This window comes from Vicugna pacos, chromosome 2 (assembly GCF_048564905.1).
Source record: "Vicugna pacos chromosome 2, VicPac4, whole genome shotgun sequence".
Classification (NCBI taxonomy): domain Eukaryota; kingdom Metazoa; phylum Chordata; class Mammalia; order Artiodactyla; family Camelidae; genus Vicugna; species Vicugna pacos.
Genome location: NC_132988.1, coordinates 7,015,928 through 7,037,919, shown reverse-complemented (window position 1 = coordinate 7,037,919; position 21,992 = coordinate 7,015,928). Strand labels below are relative to the sequence as shown.

Here is a 21,992-nt window from a genome sequence, read left to right as displayed (position 1 = left end):
AAGAGACACCTTGGATTAGCAGATACCCGGTAACATCTCCCAGTAATTTTCCTTTATTGTTTTTTTTTCAATAGACTTTATTTTTTTTAGACCAGTTTCAGGTTTACAGCAGAATTGAGCAGAAAATACAGAGAGTTCCCACATAACCCTCCCCACCCACACGTACTTACTCCCCTACATTCAACATCCTTCATCCTTTATTGTTTACATGGGGAAAACATCAGCTTGACAACTGGGCATTTAGTTTCCAAATTCTTCTAGCACTAATTACATCTGCTTCGATAAGTCAGTGAGGCATTTAGATATAAGCCATTCCAATAAAACTTTTAAAAAATAATGATAAGTTATTTCTTCTTCTAAAGTAAAATTAATCTTATTCAATAATAAATGATACAAATAATAATGATCACATCTTTTCTATGTATAAAAATAAACTATTTTCACCTACTTCCACACAACCACTTACTATGAGTTCTATATATTTATTATTAGCTAATACACCTTCTGTTCTTAAACTACTGTATTCACCCAATGTTTTTTATAGACATTGGCAGTTAAGTCTCAACGGGTACCAGTGGGAAGTAAAGGCTTTTTGCTTCAAGCAGTGTTACCTGAGCTCAAGGGTAGTTTTGACCCTCAGGAAATGGGTGATAAAACCCATCAGAAAAGTCCAACAGGAGTAAACCTGGAGTCAAACAAATTTAGGTTTATTCACTTGCTGTAGCAGGGAGACCGCGGGCATCTCAGGCTACTGAGGCAAAATGTGACAGCCTGGGGGCTTAAACAATAGATCTTTATTTTCTCCCAGTTTCAGAGGCTAGAAGCCAAGATCAAGGTGCTGGCAGGTACGGTTCCACCTGGGTCTTTTCTCCTTGTTTGCAGATAACTCCCTCTCACTGTGTCCTCACACAGTTGTCACTCTCTATGGGTTCATCCCTGGCACCTCACTTTTTGTAAGGACACCAATCGTAATGGATCCAGGCCCTTCCTAATGGCCTCATTCAACATATTGTATTTACCCCTTTAAAAGCTCTATCTCCAAATAAACTGACATTCTGAGGTCCTGGGGCTTAGGGCTGCAACATATGAAGGGAGTACACATCTCAATCCAGTATAACTGGGAATCAGGCATTTTCCTGAAGAAAGACTGGAGGAAACAGAATTCAACTTTATATTGGTTTCTGTCAAAAAGCAAGGGGGGACTTAGCAATTGGTTAAGTCCATACTCTTTTTTAAAAATTTTTGTTTACTGATGTTTTGAAGTATAGTTGATTTATAATGTTGTATATTTTCAGGTGTACAGCACAATGATTCAGTTGTATATATATAAAAAATATACACACACACACAGACACACACATATACGCACACATATTCATTTGCAGATTCTTTTCCATTAGGTTATTACAAAATATTGAATATAGTTCCTTGTGCTATATGGTAGGTTCTTGCTGTTTATCTATTTTATATATAGTGATGTGTATCTGTTGATCCCAAACTTCTAACTTATCCCTGCCCCTCTTTCCCTTTTGGTAACTATAAGCTTGTTTTCTGTGTCTGTGAGTCACTTTCTGTTTTGTAAATAAGTTCATTTGCTTCATTTTTCAAATTGCACATACAAGTGATATCATATGGCATTTGCCTTTCTTTGTCTGACTCACTTAGCATGATAATGTGTAAGTTCATCCATGTTGGTACAAATGACATTGTTTGATTCTTTTTTATGGCTGAGTAGCATTCCATTATATGTATATATATGTGTGTGTATATATATATGTATGTACACACACATATATATATATACATACACACACACAAACATACACAAACACACACCAGTATTTTCTATCCAATTGTCTGTGGATGGATATTTAGTTTGCTTCCATTTCTTGGCTATTGTCAAGAGTGCTGCTCCGAAAATTGGAGTATGTGTATCTTTTGAATTAGAGTTGTTTACCTTTTCCAGATATATGCCTGAGAGTGGGACTGCTGGATCATACAGTACCTCTATTTTTAAGTACTCAAAGGAGCCTCCATACTGTTCTCCATAGTTGCTACACCAATATATTTTCCCACCAACAGTGTAGGAGGGTTCCTTTTATCCAAACCCTTTTCAGCATTTATTATTTGTAGATTATTTTGATCATAGCCATTCTGACTGTATGAGATAATACTTCATCATAGTTTTGATTTGCATTTCAAAATGTCTTTAACCAGAGCAAGAAAGTAGATCTAGAGACATCAATGGTATGATAGGAGAAATCACTCAGTAAAAGGTGATTGTTTTAACCAACAGCAAGGGTAACCTGTGGAAAAGTGTTTATTTGTTACCTTTGGAGTTAATCAGCCCATGATTGGTTAGCTAGTCTGATAATTATTGATTTATTATTGATTTTATTATCTCATTTTAGGATGTCATAAGAAATAAAGTGCAGAAGGTAGACAATCCTGAGTTCTTTCTAAAGTGATATCCTGGGATTGGCTCTTCTTTTGGGAGGATGACTACATGGCTACTCATGGATAAATGGTCATTAATAGGTTCCTATGCCCATGGAAGCCTAATAAAAGTCACCACAAACAAGCTCCATGACATTACTGTGTAAGTGTATTATTCCTCTGGCCCTTCCCCTGAGCTTCAGGAAGACTGAAGCTTTCATTTGATTCAAATGATTTTTTTTATTTAATTTTTTTATTGAGCTATAGTCAGTCACAATGCATCAATTTCTGGTGTACAGCACAATGTCCCAGTCATGCTAATACATGCATATGTTTATTTTCATATTCTTTTTCATTAATAGTTATTATAAGATATTGAATATAGTTCCCTGTGCTCTACAGAAGAAACTTTTTTTAATCTTTTTTTTTTATATAGTGGCTAATTTGCAAATCTCAAACTCCCAAGTGATTTTTAAATTTTAATGTGGATTTACTTGCATCTTGAGTGTCATAAATTAATTCCAGTGCTATAGAGTAGCCTATATTTCATTTTGTAAATCAAGGGAAATCATTAATAGTTTTAAATAGGATACTGTCATAGCTAATTTTTCAAGATTCCACTAGTACCACCAATTTCAGGATCTATTTGTGCCTTCTTGGAAACATATTTAAATATATACTAAGGAAATGTGTTTCATAATATACTATGATATAAATAACCCACAATATCTTATAAATAGTATACAATGGTGATTAAGTATAGTAACATATTTATATGTAGGTAATTAATGTGTAATGTCAATCTAATCACAAACCATTACAACTATTTCATAAACCAACATCAAAACATAAGTAAAATCATTTTGAATTGTTTTATAGCAGTTGATTTCATACACAGTGTGTTCAAACATAATTTGAATAATGTGTTTGAATGAATCACTTAAGAATTCTTTTAAGTCAAATCAATTGTCCCTTAAGTATGTGAAATTATGATGAAATATTTTAACTTATATTTTGAATAAGTAAGACAATATGGAGAATTTTCTTAGAACATTAGCATTTGTGAGAATGAATAGTCATTATAAAAATACACTGATATTGTTTGTCAAAGACATATCTTGTTTTTCCTAAAACTTGTGTTGATTTTATAGTATATGATAAAACTGTAATTTCCTGGGCTTTTCTCAATTCTTATAAACAGATATTAAAATATTTCTGTTTTCTTTGAGGGTAGAAATAGCTTCTGTTTTACTTGTGGAAATTTGCAAAAATGTTTTAATATATATTTAATATTCTTTCTAAGTGACATTTATGACAACACTTAAGAAAACACAAAATATAAATTCCAGTGAATTTTAAGTATCTTGGAATGTTTGTCATCCATATGAACAAAGATTAAAATAACTGGTAACAAATACTATCTCAGTAAAATATGTATTAATTTTTTTTCTTCCTTGATGTTTTGATGCATCAAAATAGTCATATGAGAATATTGCAAATATTTTCTCTCATTTCATAGGATGTCTTTTCATTTTGTGGAAAGTTTCCTTTGCTGTGAAAGAGTTTTTAAGTTCTATTAGGTCTCAGTTGTTTATTTTTGCTTTTGTTTTCATTTCTCTAGGAGATGGATCCAAAAATATATTACTGTGATTTAGGTCAAAGAATGTTCTCCCTATGTTTTCGTCTAGGAGTTTTATAGTATCCAGTCTTACATTTAGGTCTTTAATCCATTCAGAGTTTATTTCTGTATATGGTGTTAGAGAATGTTCTCATTTCATTCTTTCACATGTAGCTGTCCAGTTTTCCCAGCACCACTTATTGAACAGACAATCTTTTCTCCATTGTATATTCTTGCCTCCTTTGTCATAGATTAATTGACCATAAATGCATAGGTTTATTTTTGGACATTCTGTCCTATTCTGTTGAGCTGTGTCTGTTTTTGTGCCAGCAACATGCTCTTCTCATTACCGTAGCTTTGTAGTATAGTCTGAAATCAGGGCACATGATTCATCCAGCTCTGTTCTTCTTTCTCAAGATTGTTTTGGCTGTTTGGGTTCTTTTGTGTTTCCAAACAAATTTTAAAATTATTTTTCCTAGGTCTGTAAAATATGCCATTTGTATTTTGGTAGGGGTTGCATTGAATCTGTAGATTGCCTTGGGTAGTATGTTCATTTTAACAATATCAATTCTTCCAATCTCAGAACACGGTGTATCTTTTCATCTGTTTGTGTTGTCCTCAGTCTCTTTCATCAGTCTTACAGTTTTTGGAGTACAGGGCTTTTGCCTCTTTGGTCAGGTTTATTTCTAGGTATTGTATTCTTTTTGATACAATGGAGACATACAGATGGCCAAAAGGCACATGAAAAGATACTCAACATAACCAATTACTAGAGAAATGAAAATCAAAACAAAATGAGCTATCAATTCACATCAGTCAGAATAGCCATCATAAAAAAAAATCTACAAACAATAAATGCTGAAGAAGGGTGTGAAGAAAAAGAAACCCTCTTACACTGTTGGTAGGAAAGTAAATTGGTGCAGCCATTACGAAGAACAGCATGGAGGTTCCTTAAAAAACTGAAAATAGAGTTATCATATGATCAACAATCCCACCCCTGGGCATATATCCAGAAAAGATGAAAACCTTAATTCAAAAAGAGACATGCACCCCAATGTTCATAGCAGCACTATTTGTAATAGCTGAAACATGGAAGCAATCTGAATGTTCACTGACAGATAAATGGATAAAGAAGATGTAGTGTATATGTATATACAATAGAGCATTACTCAGCCATAAAAAGGAATGAAATAATGGCATTTTCAGCAACATGGATGGACCTAGAGATTATCAGTCATACTAAGTGTAGTAAGTCAGACAAAGACAAATATCACATGATATCACTTGTCTGTGGAATCTAAAACAAAGTGATATAATGAATCTATTTACAAAACAGGAAGAGACTCACAGACATAGAAAACAAACTTATGGTTATCAAAGGGGAAGGTGAGGGAAGGATAAATTAGAAGTATGGGATTAACAGATACACATTTCTATGTATAGAAGAGGTGAACAACAAGGACCTACTGTATAGCATAGGGAATTGTATTTAATATTTTATAATCTATAATGGATAAGAATCTTAAATATATTATATATATATATATATAAACGTATCACTATGCTATACACTTGAAACTAACACAACATTGTAATACTCTGAACTTGGGACAGAGTCTCTTGACTAAAGGATGCTTTCTGTGGTTTTAAAATGCAATTGCTTTTAAATTACATTCTAAAGAGGCAAACCAAATGAACACAAGCTTAATTTAGTCTCATTTCCAGATAGAAAGAATATGCCTCCATAAGGTTTATTTGTTTAGAATTTTAGCATTACTTTTGAGGAAACAACGAAGTAGAACTTAAAAAAGAAACAAGAAGCTCCAAATTACATTATTGTTAATAGAATTTATAATTGAATATGTAACTGAAACATACATTTTAAGTAGAAATCTTTCTGTCTTAATCATTTCATAATTAGTAGCATGTTATATGCATTATAAAAACACAGGCTTATAAATGTACAAATTAGCATAGATTTACATAATTGTATTCCATAGAAATTCAATATTTTATGAGCCACAAAAGAAATGGCCAAAACGATATTCGTTTTGTATATCTTAAATGTGAGTTTATGAATGTGTTTCTTGTAGATTTTCTATTAAATAATGTAAACGTATTCCTGAAAATATACTGCAACTCATACAGCAGATTCCAAGTTACCACAACACAAGCTGTTACTTGGGAAACAGAGCGCACTTCTGGAAAACACAAGGGGTGAAGGTTAGGGGAGGAAGAAAGCAAACTGCTTTTGTTTTGTTCTTGAGCCGAAAAGACTTATTTCTTGTGATCGGCACTAAATAGCGCATATTAAATGTCCAACAAATGTTTAATATTAAAAGTGAAAATATTTCTATAAGCTAATTACAAGGAGTATCTTCCTTTTTATATATACATCATGGGGATGATTTTTAAATAAAAACCTAAAAACATTTAAAAGTTTCAATTTTACATATTTACATTTCATAATTTTATTTGTCAAAGTAATAAAAGAATTTATAATTTCTTTATTCTAAAAATAAAGCAACAAAAGTTTCAGAGAGTAAACAATGTGTTGATACTGGTCAGCTAGTTAAGGACAGGCACAGAACTTAAAATCAGGTTTCCTGTTCATTTTGCTATTCCTCATACTTTTTCATGTTTCTTTATAGCTTTTCGTTGCTTTGAACTGTTAAAACAGATTACTCTTGCTCTTCTTCACTTTCTCTTACTCCTCTCTCTCCTCCAAACTTTGATCACTGCTGTGAATTTTAATTTTTAGACCTTCTTATTGTCTTTAACTACTGGTTGCAAACTGGCCTCTAGAATGTCATGGAAGATGGTTAAATTGGAAGCTCCAGGAAATGGTCCCTTCACTGAAACAACAATTGAGCAAATACATCTACAGTAATAGTCAGGGGTTCAACTATTAGGCTATGGATTCCCCCCAAATAATTGGAGTGCCCAGGAGAGTGCCTGAGGAATAAAGAGACTGGTAAAATTTGAGGAATTTTGGCATTTCACATAACAGCTACCATCCCTATTCTCCAGCTCCCATGGCAGCGATCTGTGAGGGGAGTAGCACACATTCCTGCTGTGGCTTCTGATGCCTGGGTGGACGATGCGGACCTTATCCTCTAGAGATCAGGGTTGCATTGTTGATGTGCCTATTGGTTTGGTGGGCAACTGCTGCAGAGGTTGGCTCAGCTGGCTTCCCAAGTAGCATTTACAGAAATAATTTAAAGAAAAAAACCTCTTTTTAAAAGGAAAATTAATATTTGTCCCAGGCATTTAAGGAAATCACTGTAAGGTCATTAGATGACTGTAGAGATAACAGAACAAAGATTTCAGTGATAACACATGACAAAAAATACTGTTTTTGCAAAAAATAAAAATAAAAAAAAAGCTTACAAAAGTCACTAAGCAAATGGACAACTTGCAGCCCTCAGCAAGTAACATCATCAGTCGCTGATGAGGGAGGATAACTTGATTTCCAGAGTTAACACATAACAATATTAAAAATGTCCAATTCTTAACAAAATTTATAAAACATCCTAAACAAAATATGAAAACATGACCCCTTCATAAGAAGAAAAATAAAGTCAGAAAACTTCTCTGAGGAAGTCCAGATATTAGATTCATTAGATGAAGACTTTAAATTAACTGTCTTAAATATGCTCGAAGTGCTGAAGGAAACCGTGGATTAACAAAATAATGAAAATCAGGAGACTGATGTAAGAATAACTAGATAATATCAGAGATATAATTTATAGGTAATAATAAGAGATAAATTATTTAAAAAAAAAGAAACACACAAAACTTTTAGGTGAAAAGTAAAATAGCTGAAAGAAAAAATGTGCACAACTTGATGTTGAATCATGAAAGGGGTTCAACAGCAGATTTTAGCAAGCAGGAAAAAAACCCAGAAAATTTGAAGATAGGGCAATTGAAATCACTCAGTCTTTGGAGAAAACAAGCAAAAAAGAATAGAGAAAAAGTAACAGCCTAAGGCACCAAGAGACATAGCAAAACAGGAATTCTGGGGATCACAGAAAGAAAAGAGAAAGAGAATGAGAACAGAAAACGTATTTTACAATATAATGTCTGAAAACTTCCCAAATTTGATGAAACATATGAATCTACATATCCAAGAAGCTGAATGGACTCAAAGCTGAATTTACTCCAAAGACATCTACACCAAGACACATTATAGTCAAACTATTGAAAGACAAAGAGGGAATCTTAAAAAAACAAAAAGCAAAAAAGGAACTTGCTCCTCATAATTATGCAGAGGATTCTCATAAGAAAGTATAGAGGCAGCAGGATGAAACATCTAAGTGCTCAAGAAAAGAAACCTTGTAAAAAAGGAATTCTGAAAGAGACAAAATTATCATTCCAGAAATGAAGAAGAATAAATAAGCTCACTTGTGTCTTTTTTAGAGTCCACATATAAAGTGATAGTAATGGTATTTTTCTTTCTCATTCTGGTTTACTTCCCTTAGTATGAAAATGTCCAAGTCCATCCATGTTGCTGCAAATGCATTATTTTATTATTTTTCATAGCTGAGTAATATTCTGTTGTATAACTATATCACAACTTCTTTATCCAGTTATCTGCCGATGGACATTTAGGCTGTTTCCATGCCTTGGCTATTGTAGATTGCTGCTATGAACATTGGGGTGCATGTATTTTTTGAATTAGAGTTTCCTCTGGATATATACTGAGGAGTGGGGTTGCTGGATCATATAGTAAGTCTATTTTCAGTTTTTAAAGGAATATCCATACTGTTGTCCATAATGGCTGAACAAAACTATATTCCCATTGACAGTTTAGGAGGGTTCCTTTTTTCTACACATCCTCTCCAGCTTTTATGAGGTGTCACCTCACATCAGTCAGAATGCCCATCATTAAAATGTCCACAAACAAAAGTTGGCATTCATTTTGACAGCTCAAATATGAAATACGAATGAAAAATTTTAATTTGTCACCAAATTTGTTTCACTCATTCTAAGGATTTATCCTAAAATTATATTTAAGTACTTACTGTGTGCTACATTGTTTTCCATGCTTTATTAGGTTTCATTGATTTAATCTTCCAAAATCATGAGTTAGAATTATTACTCCATTTTAAATTTAGAAACACCAGAATAGGGAACAATTGTGTAACTTTCTTAAGGACATAAGACTAAGTGGCGGATCTGAGTGTTTCCTAATTCGATTTTATATTTCTCTTATTTACTGTGATTTTTTTTGTTTTGGGGGATTTTACATTTGTAAAGCAAAAAACCAAGTGATGGTATCCTGAAGTGCTCATTGGCAACACCAGTATTGACACATGCTTCGTGGAATCATTTCTTTTTAATGAAGATTATTTTCAAATCACACAAGACAGACTTTTTTTACTTGACTCATAATGACCCAGGGCTGGATTTAGCTGCTTCATTAATTGATTTCCATAGTTACTTTCTCATATAATGAAACTTTGCTTTGACTCTGTAATTCAGCTTGATTTCTGGACAGCATCCACAAACTATTACTGTTTTTAGTGCTACACTTCACTGCACTGAGTGATTTAATATGTTTTTCTTTAATGCCAGAGGAACTTACAAACACGATGTACTAGAAAACATGGAATTCTTTTGAATCTTGCTATTTTCAATCTTTCAGTGCCTTTTATTTTTCAAGTCTTCGCACTACCACTGTTAGTATGTTACCTAAAATTTTTGCTTAATCTCTTGTAAATGTCTTGTTTGACAAGATACTTGAATTCTCAGTCATTTTCTTCCAGGGAAAACTCAGAAATTCAGAGATATGTTTGGAAATATACACTTCATTATAGTTCCTTCTGTACATGTTTTCCTTATTTAATAGAAAGAAAAATAAAACATTCGAAATAAAAACAAACTAATCTCTAAGAAAGGTGGCATAAATCACATCACTTAGGATATGAAATGTCTATACGAAACCCTTATCCTCCCAAATGAAGACGGTGGAGAGAGAAAGACGAAAACAAAACAAAGTCAGAAAAGTGAAAGATTTAAAGTAGACCTTCATTAAGCAGATTAAATAATGAGTCTTCCTGTAAAAGTTAGCAAACAAAAGCTGAAAAGAAGATGGAAGTGTTGAAGGAATGAGAAAATGTCTTGGAAGGGGCAAAGAACAGCTTAGAATTGGGACACAACACACACAGTATGGGTGAGTGGTTCAGACTGATCTAATTAAATACATTCAGAGCTTGGAATATGATATGAAAAATATATAGCATTGCATCTAACACCATGTTCACATCAGTTTAATTTGAATCTCAAAGCTCTAGGTACCTAAACTGAAATCTGGATTACATTCATTTTTAACATGATATTTCCTTCTTACATAAAAACATACTGATGTAAGGTTTTTAGGTTAAAATTTCATCTTTTTATTATCCTTGCTATAATAGTGGATTTAACTTTATCTCACATTATTACATTTTGTTTCAAAACTAATTGGATGAATACAATTAGGAACAAAAGTGTAAATAGTTGAGCCTTGGTATATAATATTTTTTCATGTTTTCTTGAATTTTAAGTTCTCTGAGGACAGGACTGCCTCTGTCTGTTTCAAAAATGTAATTAACACATACATACTCTCCAGCACATCGAATGCATGCATTAAATATTGTCTATGAAGGAAGGCACAGATCACAACGGTTTATTATTTTTATTTTCTCGGTGAGCTATTGTTTACCCCAAAGCTTTCTAATTCACTTAGGTAATTTGCTATGTATTTAATGAATATTTAATACTTACACTCTGTGCGAGGCACAGCACTTTTTCAATAATCCCCCTTTCTTTTGCGTTTAATTATCTCAGCGCTTACATTCTCCTGTGTGCTCACCCGTCTCCCCAGCGCTAGGACTGGCGTAGCACGATGCTAAAGGAGCCCTCGCTCCTGGAGACGGCGGCGCAGAGCTACATTCCAGTTCAGCTCAGCCGCTTCGCCGTCGGGTGTCCTTGGGAAAGTTACACACCTGTTCCCTCTCCCCGTGTTTCTCACTCTGAAATGGAATCATCATTCTACCTCATATGACTTTGGAGGGTCAAATTAATAAAACCTAATAAAGCATGGGAAATACTGTAGCACCTAGTAAGCACTTAAATGTATGTTAGAAATAATTGTGAAAATTGTGTTTTACTGAAACCTTAATTTCTATATATTATTATTCAGTGTTTTTGCATACTGCCTTTAATTTTCTTTTCTTTAAGTTTTATGCTGTAAGTGTTCAATTTTATATCATCTTTGCTCCACTGCTCATAACTCTACAACCCTGAATAATTAATTTAACCTCCCTAAGATCTCGTACGCAACCTGCAACCTCAGGATAATAACAATACTTGCTTCAATATTAATTGGGGTTTTCAAGACTAAGATAAAGAATTTAGTACAATGTCTAGCACATACTTAGTGTTCAAAAAATTTAGTTATTAAAATTATTATTGTTTTAAACATTCATTGTTTGCTGCAAATGGATCAAAGGGTAGTAATACCCTTCCCATACTACAACTCATCTTTTATTTAATTTTGCTTCACTTTGTCATGTAGCAAAATTCTCTCCCATAGCAACATACAGTTAATCTCCAAACATTGTTTGGTCTCTAACCAGCCCACATCAATGTGTTTCTTTCTTTCAGAATTCGTTCCGGATATTACCTTACATTTATCTAAATTAAATCTCAGCCCGGATTGGTATTTTCCCATTTCTTACTTTTCTTCACTCCGAAATTTTCTCCCCCTCCACTGGGTTTGCAGCCCACTTGGAAAATATATCCGTAACTCTGATAAATGCGCACTCTCCTTTCTGTTGATCAGTTGTAATGATAGACCCCCTTCTCTGGATTCGACTTGACTCATATGATTATAACATCCTTTCTCTATATTTTCAATGATTTATTTCTGTAATTTGTGTTACCAGTAGTAGCAGTTAATAATGAAAACAAAACTTGAAAGAATGTGGACCTTAGAAACCGTCCAGATTGGTTTGCTATTATTTGTCGCGTTTCTCTGAGCCCAAATGTCTAAAAAATGGGGCCGAGGACTGTTGCAAATATTCTGTTTTTCTTTTTTTCAACACTCACTGTTTTATTCATCAGAATTTCCAGAACCAAGTTCTCTACAGGGCAAGCAGAAAAATAGAGAATCTTACTATTTTGAAAGGGCAGCTATGGCAAACACGCACGTGCGCAGGAAGGGGCCCCGGACGGGGGTGGGGGGGCGCGCAGGGCAGAGAGCGGGCTGGGGGTGTGACTGTGCCCCCACTAGCAGGCCCGGCTCTGGAAGGGGAAGCAGTCACTGGCGATCTCCCACACCGTGTTGCCCCGTGAGGCCTGGGCGGTCAGGATGACGTTCTGGTTGCAGTCCCGCTGCTTGCTGCCCTCGAACCTCCCCGTCCCCCGGGTCACCACCAGGACGGTGGTCTGGCTCCGGGTGGCTCCGCCGTGAATGGGCTGGCAGTCCACCACGTGGATCTGGAACTCGCTGGAAGGCAGCATCTCAGAAAACTCACGCAAGGACTCCTGTCCTGAAACGGCGTGTCCGTTCGTCACCAGGGTGGCCGGGCGCGGGGACAGGCGGCACAGCAGCCCCCGCCGCCCGTCTCACGGTCACAGGGTCCGCCGCGCGGCAGGCCTGGCCTCTGAAGTCCGCAGGCGTCTCTCGGGGCCTGTGCTTCTTGATGAGTGAAAAACGAGACAACATATTTGAAATGATTCCCTTTAATCTTCCAGGAGGAGTTGATTTCCATGAGGGCAGCTTGTGTGAGCTTGGTCACTGAGACTTATATCCAAGTATACAGGATGTGTATGCACATACAGATAATATATTTGTAAGCATTGCTGTATCTACGTGGAAGTGACAACATTTCCGAGTGTATGATGTAAGGAGGCACACATTAAATACTTGGTGGCTAATAAATAATGAGTTTATTAAAGGAAAGCAATATATTGTAAAGTGGCGGCAACTGATTTCAGCTTAGGGTGTATATTTATCCCTGAGATACCATACTTTGTTAGTATTTTCTTGCTTTCCTGGGCTCCTCGCCCTCTTTCTTTCTCTTAATTGTCTCCCTTCTTGCCTGTCTCTGTCATTTCTCTGTCTCTCTGACTCTGTCTGCGTCTACCTGTCTGTCTGTCTTTAGCTCTATCCTATTCTTTTCCTATGAGTTTGCAATGTATGTCAATTCTGTGGACTAAATGACTGAAAACTTCTCAAACAACTCTATTGGATAGTCTGAAATGAACATTTTGTAATTCTTGTCATGATTTCTATTTTATTGAAGTGTAATTGGCTTATAATATCACATTAGTTTCAGATGTACAACATAGTGAATTGGTATTTTTATAAATTATGAAATGATCACCATGAAAAGCTTAGTTACTATAAAGCTATGATCAAAATTAAGAGTCAGGCACACATAAATTCCCTAAATTGAGAGTGATTCTTTATTATATTTTGATTTAAAAGTGACATTTAATATTCATAAAATGATATTTTACCTGAAGAAAAGGGAATTTACACTTATAGATCCATTCAGGAAGAAAATATTGCTATCTTAATCTTTACATTTTTACAATTAAAATATATTTAAGTGCTCAATGTTTAAATTAGTTAATATGTCAAATAAAAGTTAAAGAATTAATGTATAGTTATGGATATTCTTGGAAAACCTGAAGAGTACCTTAGAGACACCCAACCCAGGAAAAGCGATTTCCTTGTGTACTACTTTCTATGTGTGTGTTTGTGTGATGTATGCACAATCTCATATATAAATATGTTATATTTCTCAAATTCAGTTATGAATAATTGCAAGATTGTTTTTAGCAAATAGAACGTCACACGATAAGGTTGGAATTACTTGGAGTGGTAATGTTTGATAAAATAAGTTTGATTTTTTTTAATTGATTTTCTGTTTGGATGATCTGTGCATTGATGTAAGGGAGCTGTTAAAGTCCCAGAAGTTTATTGGATTGCTTTCAGTTTTTCCCTTTCAGTTTGTAATATTTGCTTTATATATGTTGATGCTCCTCTGTTAGGTGCATATATATTTATAAATATTACACCTTTCTGTTGGGTTGACCCCTTTATCATTTGTGAGTCTCTTCTTTGTCTTATAGTGTTTCTTTCAAAGTCTATTTTGTCAGATACAAGTATTGCTACTACAGCTTTCTTTTTTGGTTTTGTATGGAATATCTTTTTCCATCCCTTTACTTTCAGTCTTTGTGTCTTTTGTTTTGAAGGAAATCTCTTGTAAGCAGCAGGTAGATGAGTCTTTTTTATCCATGCATAAACTTGATGTCTTGATTTGTGAATTTCATCCATTTACGTGTAAAGGAATTATTGGTAGCTAAATACCTATTGCCACTTTTTAAATTGCTTTCTGGCCAGCTTTGCAGCTCCGCTCTTTTTCTTTTTCTTCTCTTTCTCTATTCCCTTCTGTTTATTGAAAACCCCTCGAGCTTTCTTTTCATTTAGCTATAGCTTCTGTTTGGTGGTTTCTTATATTCTCTGCCTCTTTGTTGGAATTTTTGCTGTGCTCATCCATTCTTCTCCCAAGTTCGGTCAGCATCATTATGACCATGACTTTGAACTTCATATCAGGTGGATTGCTTATCTCTGCTCATTTGGTTTCCCACCCGCCATAGGTTCTTCTGATTGGAACTTATTCCTCTATCTTCTCATTTGTTTAATTCTCTTTGCTTCTTTCTATGTATTAGGGGTATCAGCAGTCTCTCCCAGTACTGAAAAAGGGACCTTGTTTGGATGGTGTCTTATGTGGCTCAGAAGTGCAATCCGACCTGTCCACTCAGTGGCTGGACCAGGCACTCAGTGGGTGTCCCCTCAGTAGGCTGTGTGTATCCTCCTGCTATGGTGGGACTGTGGCTGCTGTGGGGCACTGGTGGGTGGCACTGGCCTCCAGACCATGTTTGCTATCTGTCTGCAGCTGCTATAATGCATTGGTGGGTGTGGCTGTCACTCAGCTTGCTTGAGGCCTCGCCAAGGTGCAGGGGTGGGCAGGGCTCTCAGCAGAGCAAGCCCAGTGCTAGCAGGTTAGAGGGAGAATTCCATTACTGCACTTGCCAGTGCTGGTGTTAACAAGGTAGCCGGAGCTCAAGTAAATGGCTTCTGCCTGTGACTGCTCCCCTGGGAGCATCCCGACTGTTTCCAGCCTCCCTGGCAGACACTTCACTATTTATTGACACTGCACCTTTTATTCTGGTTTGTTTACACCGGCTTTCAGGTTGAGGGCGTCTGCACACAGGTCCTTTAAGGGTGTTTTTTGATTTCCTACAGTTCTGTGGTTCTCCTGAGTGTATTCATCTTTGGTTTTCAAATCCAGGCATTTTGGGGTTCATCTCTCCTGTGCAGGATCTAGATTAAAAAATCTCTAGTTTTGTGACCCCGCCCAATGGTGGATCACCATGGCTGGGGTGCGGGTTTTTCCTTGGCCAACTCGTATCTCTGCCTCTACTTTACATCTCAGTGCTTTTCCTTTTATTCTTTGTTGTGGAGGATGTTCATCCAGGTTTCACGTCTCTTCTGAGGGAATTATTCCACATGAAGTTGTACATTTGTTGTTTCTGTGAAAGGACATAAGTTAAGGATCTTCCTACACCACCATTTTGAACACTCCCTTCTGGCTTTAAAAAAAAAAAGTTCTTAAAAGCACATTTATATAAGCATTTCTTAGCAGAAAATTAAAATCTGATTATACAACATGGTTTTGGGGAAAATTACATTATTATTATTTTTTTGTCCCTCTAAAATTTTAATATTTGTACTTCTGAGGAAATTACATCAAAGTTTATGCTTTCATAATAGTATAGAAAATCCCTGCTCCTTAAAGCTGCCAAATTAGAATTTTGATAAATAAAAAAATGGATTATATAAAAATACTTTCCATTTAACTGTGCTAATTACAAAACTTTGTTTTTATGAGCATAAGGGGAATTAGTTAAGGATCTCAGTTTGTTCCTGTGTTGCTATTTTAACAAAATGGAGAGCTTAATGTCTGACTTATTTAATATTAAATTGATAATTAAGCAGTGCTTGGGAAATACTGTGTTCTGCGTGTTCGCTTGTATTACTGTCTCTGAAGTAAATGAAATACCAGCAAATGTACATTTAGAGGATATGATGTGACAATCTTTATAAACCAAATTCAACAATAAAATCAAACTTGCATTGGTTTATTGAATTTTCTTGAAGGGAATAATACTAATGAAATGTCTCCACATAAGACAATAGCATTGATAGTTTAAAATTATTGAAAATTGATTTTGCTTTTTTCTGAGAAGGGATGCAAATATAAAAAGACAAGGATTACTTTTTATTTTGAGAATTATTTACATTAAAGGCTAGGGTAGTGATGGAGAAAGTGATGGCTTTAAGATTCCCCTTAAGATATTTTCCCTGTTGCCTTTTATTCTTCTTTTAATTTTTTAAGTTCAGTTTATTTAAACTAAAAAGAAAAACAGAAACAGTACACCCATTTCTCCCACACCCACCCCTGCCACTGTCAACCACCAACGTGTTTTCTGTAAGCTAGTTTTTACATATATTTATTTATATATAAATAGTTATTTATATATAATTTACTATTTTATTATATATAATACATGTGCTTATATTTGTACATGTATACATGTACATATGTATTCCTTTTCTACAGTAGCCATTCTAAGAGGTGACAGGTGATATCTCATTGTGCTTTTGATTTACATTTCCCTGATGATGAATGATGCAGAGCACCTTTCCATACATCTGTTGATCATCTATAAGTATTCTTTGGAAAAATGTCTCTTCTGATCTTCTGCTCATTTTTTTTAAAAAATCACTTTGTTTTTGTGATTGAATTGTATGAGTTCTTCGTAGTTTTGAGATAACCCCTTATCAGATAAATGTTTTACAAATTTTTTTCCCATTCGGTAGGTACCTTTGCACTTTGTTTTTGATTTACTTTGTTGTCCTGAAGTTGTTAGTTTGAAATAACCCCACTTTTTTACTTTTGCTTTTGTTGCTTTTGCTTTTAGCGCCAAATTCAAAAAATCATCGCCAAGACCTGTGTCAAAGAGGAGCTTATTGCCTGTGTTCTTCTAGAGGTTTTATGGTTTCAGGTCTCACAATCAAGTCTTAAATCCATTTTGAGTTAATGTTTGCATACCATGGGAGATAGTTGATCCAGTTTCTCTCTTTCGCATGTGACTATCCAGTTTTCCCAACACAGTTTATTGAAGAGGCAAGCCTTTCCTCATTACATATTCTTGGCTCTTTTGTCATCAATTAATCGACAATATATTCATTGTTTTATTTCTGGGCTCTTTATTCTATTTCATTGACCTATATGTCTGTTTTTAAACCAATATCGTATTGTCTTGGTTACTACAGCTTTGTAGTACAGTTTGAAATTAGGGAGCGTGATGCTTCCAGGGTTGTTCTTCTTCCTCCAGATTGCTTTGGCTATTTGGGGTCTCTGTGGTTACATACACATTTTAGAATTGTTTATTTCCGTGGAAAATGCAATTGGTATTTTGATACAGATTTTCTTGAATCTGTAGATTTCTTTGGGCTATATGGACATTTAACAATATTTTTTTCTTCCAATCCATGAGTATGGAATATCTTTCCATTTATTTGGGTCTTCTTCAGTGTCTTTCATTCATGTCTTACAGTTTTCAGTGTGCAGGCCTTTCATTTCCTTGGCTAAGTATATTCCTACATATTATATTCTTTTTGGTGTGCTTATAATTCAGATTTTCTTAATTTCCTCTCTGCTAGCTTATTGTTAGTATATAGAAATAAACGGATTTTTGCATATTGGTTTTGTAACTTGCAACTTTACTGAATTTGCTTATTAGTTCTAACACTTTTTTAATGGAGTCTTTAGGGTTTTCTGTACATAATATTATGTCATGAAAATAGTGACAATTTTACTTCCTTTTTTCCAATTTGGATAACTTCTATTTCTTTTTCTTTCCTGATTACTGAGGCTAGGACTTCCACTACTGTGTTGAATAAAAGTGGCAATAGTGATCATCCTTGTCTTTTCCTGATCTTTGAAGGAAAGCTTTCAGCTTTTTAATGTTGAGTATGACATTAACTGTAGGCTTTTCTTATTGACATTTATTATGCTGAGGTACACTCCCTCTATACTTACTTTGTTGAAAGTGATGTTGAATTTTGTCAAATGCATTTTCTGTATCTACTGAGATGATCGTATGATTTTTATTCTTTATTTTGTTAATGTGGTGTACCACATTGACTGATTGGCAGATGTTGAACCATTCTTACACCCCTGGAATAAATCCCTCTTGATCATGGTGTATGATCCTTTTTAATGCATGTTGACACCAGTTTCTTAGTATTTTGTTAAGGGTTTTGCATTTATGTTCATCATGGATACTAGCCTATAATTTTGTGTGTCTGTGTGAGTGGTCTCCTTGTCTGGTTTTGATGTCTTATATTTGGTGCCTTTTATTCTGTACATTTCTTCCACTGAATCAGCTGTACCTACTCTTTTCATTTTATTTTCTTCATATCTATTCTTTCCCACTTTTGATTTATTTCCAAAGAAATTCCTTTTGTAACAATGTCAATGCTGTAAAATTTTAAAGTGTAGCTTCCTGCTGAAATGTATATTTGTGTTAAAGAATTCTATTTATAGTGAAAACCTATGGTGTTTTTCTTTCCCATTAATCCTTCAATTTCCTTTAATTGTACACCAGCCAAAATGGAATTATTCTTGCTGACAACTTTATATACAGCCCAGTGTTTGATCATATCTTAAAATAGTCTTAATTCTAAATGAAATAAATTAAAAATCTTAAAATGATGTTTCTGTTGACATTTTATAAATATATATTGAAATATCCTGTGAAGTATATACTTTAAAATCAATTATAAAATGTTTTTATGAATTTAAAATATGTATAAAATATATTCTCAAAAATAATAACTTAAAAATGTAAACAAATATCATCTGATAGAAATCATAAACTTCTATCACAAATTAATAATATAAAACTCAGACTAAATGTAAAAATAGAGACATTTGACAATTTATTACAAAAATTACATTGGCTGGAATTCATCAGTATATGTGTTTGACTCACTTTTTTATTTACTTAACCAGAAATATCTGTTTTACTTGTTTTTCATATGATGCTATAAGTAGTTTAGACTTTTATTGTTTAAGGATTACAAAAAATCCTTTTAGATTTGCTTCAGCAGTTTCTTTCAAAAATAATTGTATTTAATTATTCTAGTCTGTACCGTTTACAGAATTTGCTTAAATGAATAGGATAAAGATATAGTACTTAGTAAAACTTTCACAAAATTGAGAAATATTATAAATATTGAAGTGACATTAAAAAATGAGACTTTTGCATGACAAAAAGCTTCAAAATGTAGATTCTGGTGCTTACTATCCTGGACCCCTTTTCTCAAATAACCAAATGTGCTTAGTAGTTCTCTAATCTGTACTTCTAGAATTTAAATTAAAGCTATGGAGGTTCTAATTTATATAAATGCATTTTCAATCTGTATAATTTAAATCTAGTATGCTAATTTTAGCAAGCAAAGTGCAGAACATCTATTCACAATTACTGAGTTAAGTTCACATCTCTTCTTTGTTTTGATGATGAAGATTAATGACCCTAAATCTGAGTTCTCAGGCATTTGATTTGCTGGAGAGCTTCCAGTTGTTCTGCGTTTATGGAGGATTTGTAAAGACCTGTAGTTCCATGGTAGTGATATTATTTTAAATTACGCCTAGAAGATTCTAAGAGACATGCATATTTAAAGTAATTAAAACTACATTCATATGCAGAGAAGATGCATTCCAAGCTTTATAAATGATAAGAAACAATCATTTTGTGGCAATGATCATAGGTTTATAAAAATCCTTAAATTTATGACTTTTTATTTTGGGAGAGGTAAAAATAAATCAAGCCAATCTTGGTTTTTCTTCCATTCTAGTCGTCTCTAAAATTATAGATCATGCATAAATATTACCTGTTCTTTCTTTAATTCTTTGTAAACTCCCCCTCTCTTAAACATGAATGAGAAGGAGTGAAGGTAAGCAAATATTTGTAATTTTTCAGAAGAGGAAAACTGATTTCTGATTGTCAATGAAAACCTGCACCAAACAAGTTAAAAAGGTGAGGGAAACTTTGTCCAAGACTTTTATGGCAGAAGTCAAGACTGTCACAACAGGAAGAGAGATGGAACCCAACTCCACTGAAAAGAAAGGCAGGAGAGACACTGGGGTGAGCAAGTGGAAAAGTATCAAAGACAATGGCCTAGGGATGAAGTTGTTCAACTTGGCTTGAACGTGTGTGTCTGCTAATTGGCATTTATTGGATTTCAACTCCTACACTCTCACAGAGACTGAAATTGAGGTACTATCTTCCCTGATGATTACATGTCAAAGGCATGGTTCCCAGGTCTTTGAGAAAGATATTCCTGGGTTATAAAACTGGCAACAAGTTGGGAGAAGATTACATCTCAAAGGGGCAGAGAAAGAATTTACAATTGCAACTTTCCTAAGAAAAGGGAGGTGAGAGACCTGTACTCCAGACAGGTTTTGTCTAAAGGTTAGTCACTGAGAAAAATATTAAGGCAATCTTGGTCAGACTATATCCCTCTGATTTCTTAGAAAGAAAGTAGTAACACTGTTGACAAGGGTTCCTTGGAAGATTTCCTTCTCAAAAGTGTTTCTGCTAAGCATTTTAGTAGTTTAAAGAGAGATCTGAATTAAAATGTTCCCTATTAAAATGTAAATACTCTCTTGGAAATCAGGCTTGTTTACAGAGTAAGATTGTGAATGACTTACCCAGGGAAAATCGGATTGCCTTCCTTCTGGCTGAGAGATGTGCCCAGGGAATTAGTATTTCCATTGGAAGAAGAAGGAAGAAATGATCACTGTTGTACATGATCAACTTGGGGAAGATAAACCCAGCAGGATGCCACTACCAGGGACTAAGGAATTGCACTTGGATGAGACAAATGTAATTTAAACTTTAACATTGTGCATTAGACTCTAAGAGTGGCAACAGTCCTAGTTATTTCTGTTATTGACAGAGGACTCAAAGATTAAAAAGAAAATGCATCAATAGTTTACAAGCTCACCCATATATAAATGGGCACGATTTTCATGTATTCTCTGTGTAATTATTTTCTGCTTAGTGTTTTGAACCTGGAGAATGAGCAGAATCCAAAAGGTCATATTTAAATAACTAAAGCATATCAAAGGAAAGTGAAACCATCCAAGCAGTGTTTCAATTGATTAAGCAACTTCTGTAAATAGTTAGGGTATCAATTTTAGGCTTTCCATACCAAAAATTTTCTGTAGCCACAGCTCAACTCTGCCTATATAGCTGAAGTCAGCCACAGACAGTAGCATGCACAGCACAGTCATGAATGGATGGATGATTGTGTCCAAAACAAGTTTATTTATAAAAACAGGTGGTGGGTGTGGGTTCTGTTCGGCAGAAGTCCCACCGAGATGGAAAGGATTACTCGAGACTCTGGAAAGTCAAGAGAGAACGGGGCGGCGGGGGGGGGGACCAACTCCTCAAACCTCTCAAACACTCCCATATTTATTGTGCACAATCAAAGAAAAGGTCATGGACAATTGAGTCATGGAACGCAGGAGCTTAAGGAAAAATAGGATCGAGTCGAGATCATAAAATCCACAATGAGTGCAAAGGTTTAATTTATCTTCAGGGCAGTCATGTGGGGAGGGGAACAAGGTACATTCTTCAGATATAAGAAGTTGATTACAAAACAGACCACCAGACCACCAATTCCTTGTCTTGGGGGTTATAGACTATCTAAACAGCAGAAAGCATGCCCAGCGTTTATAACTGAGAGCATGGGTCATCACTTTGCAACGAGCAGAGTAAACCCTGAACTATGGACCTATGC

General features: G+C 34.7%; 1 protein-coding gene and 1 pseudogene across 1 annotated transcript in view; one reads left to right on the top strand and one right to left on the bottom strand.

Moving 5' to 3' along the window:
• The window catches only part of FSTL5 (follistatin like 5), a 625,236-nt gene that overhangs the window by 371,279 nt on the left and 231,965 nt on the right, over positions 1 to 21,992 (top strand). The gene's annotated exons all lie outside the window — the stretch shown is intronic.
• On the bottom strand, positions 12,329 to 16,744 carry LOC102537348 (NTF2-related export protein 1-like; annotated as a pseudogene).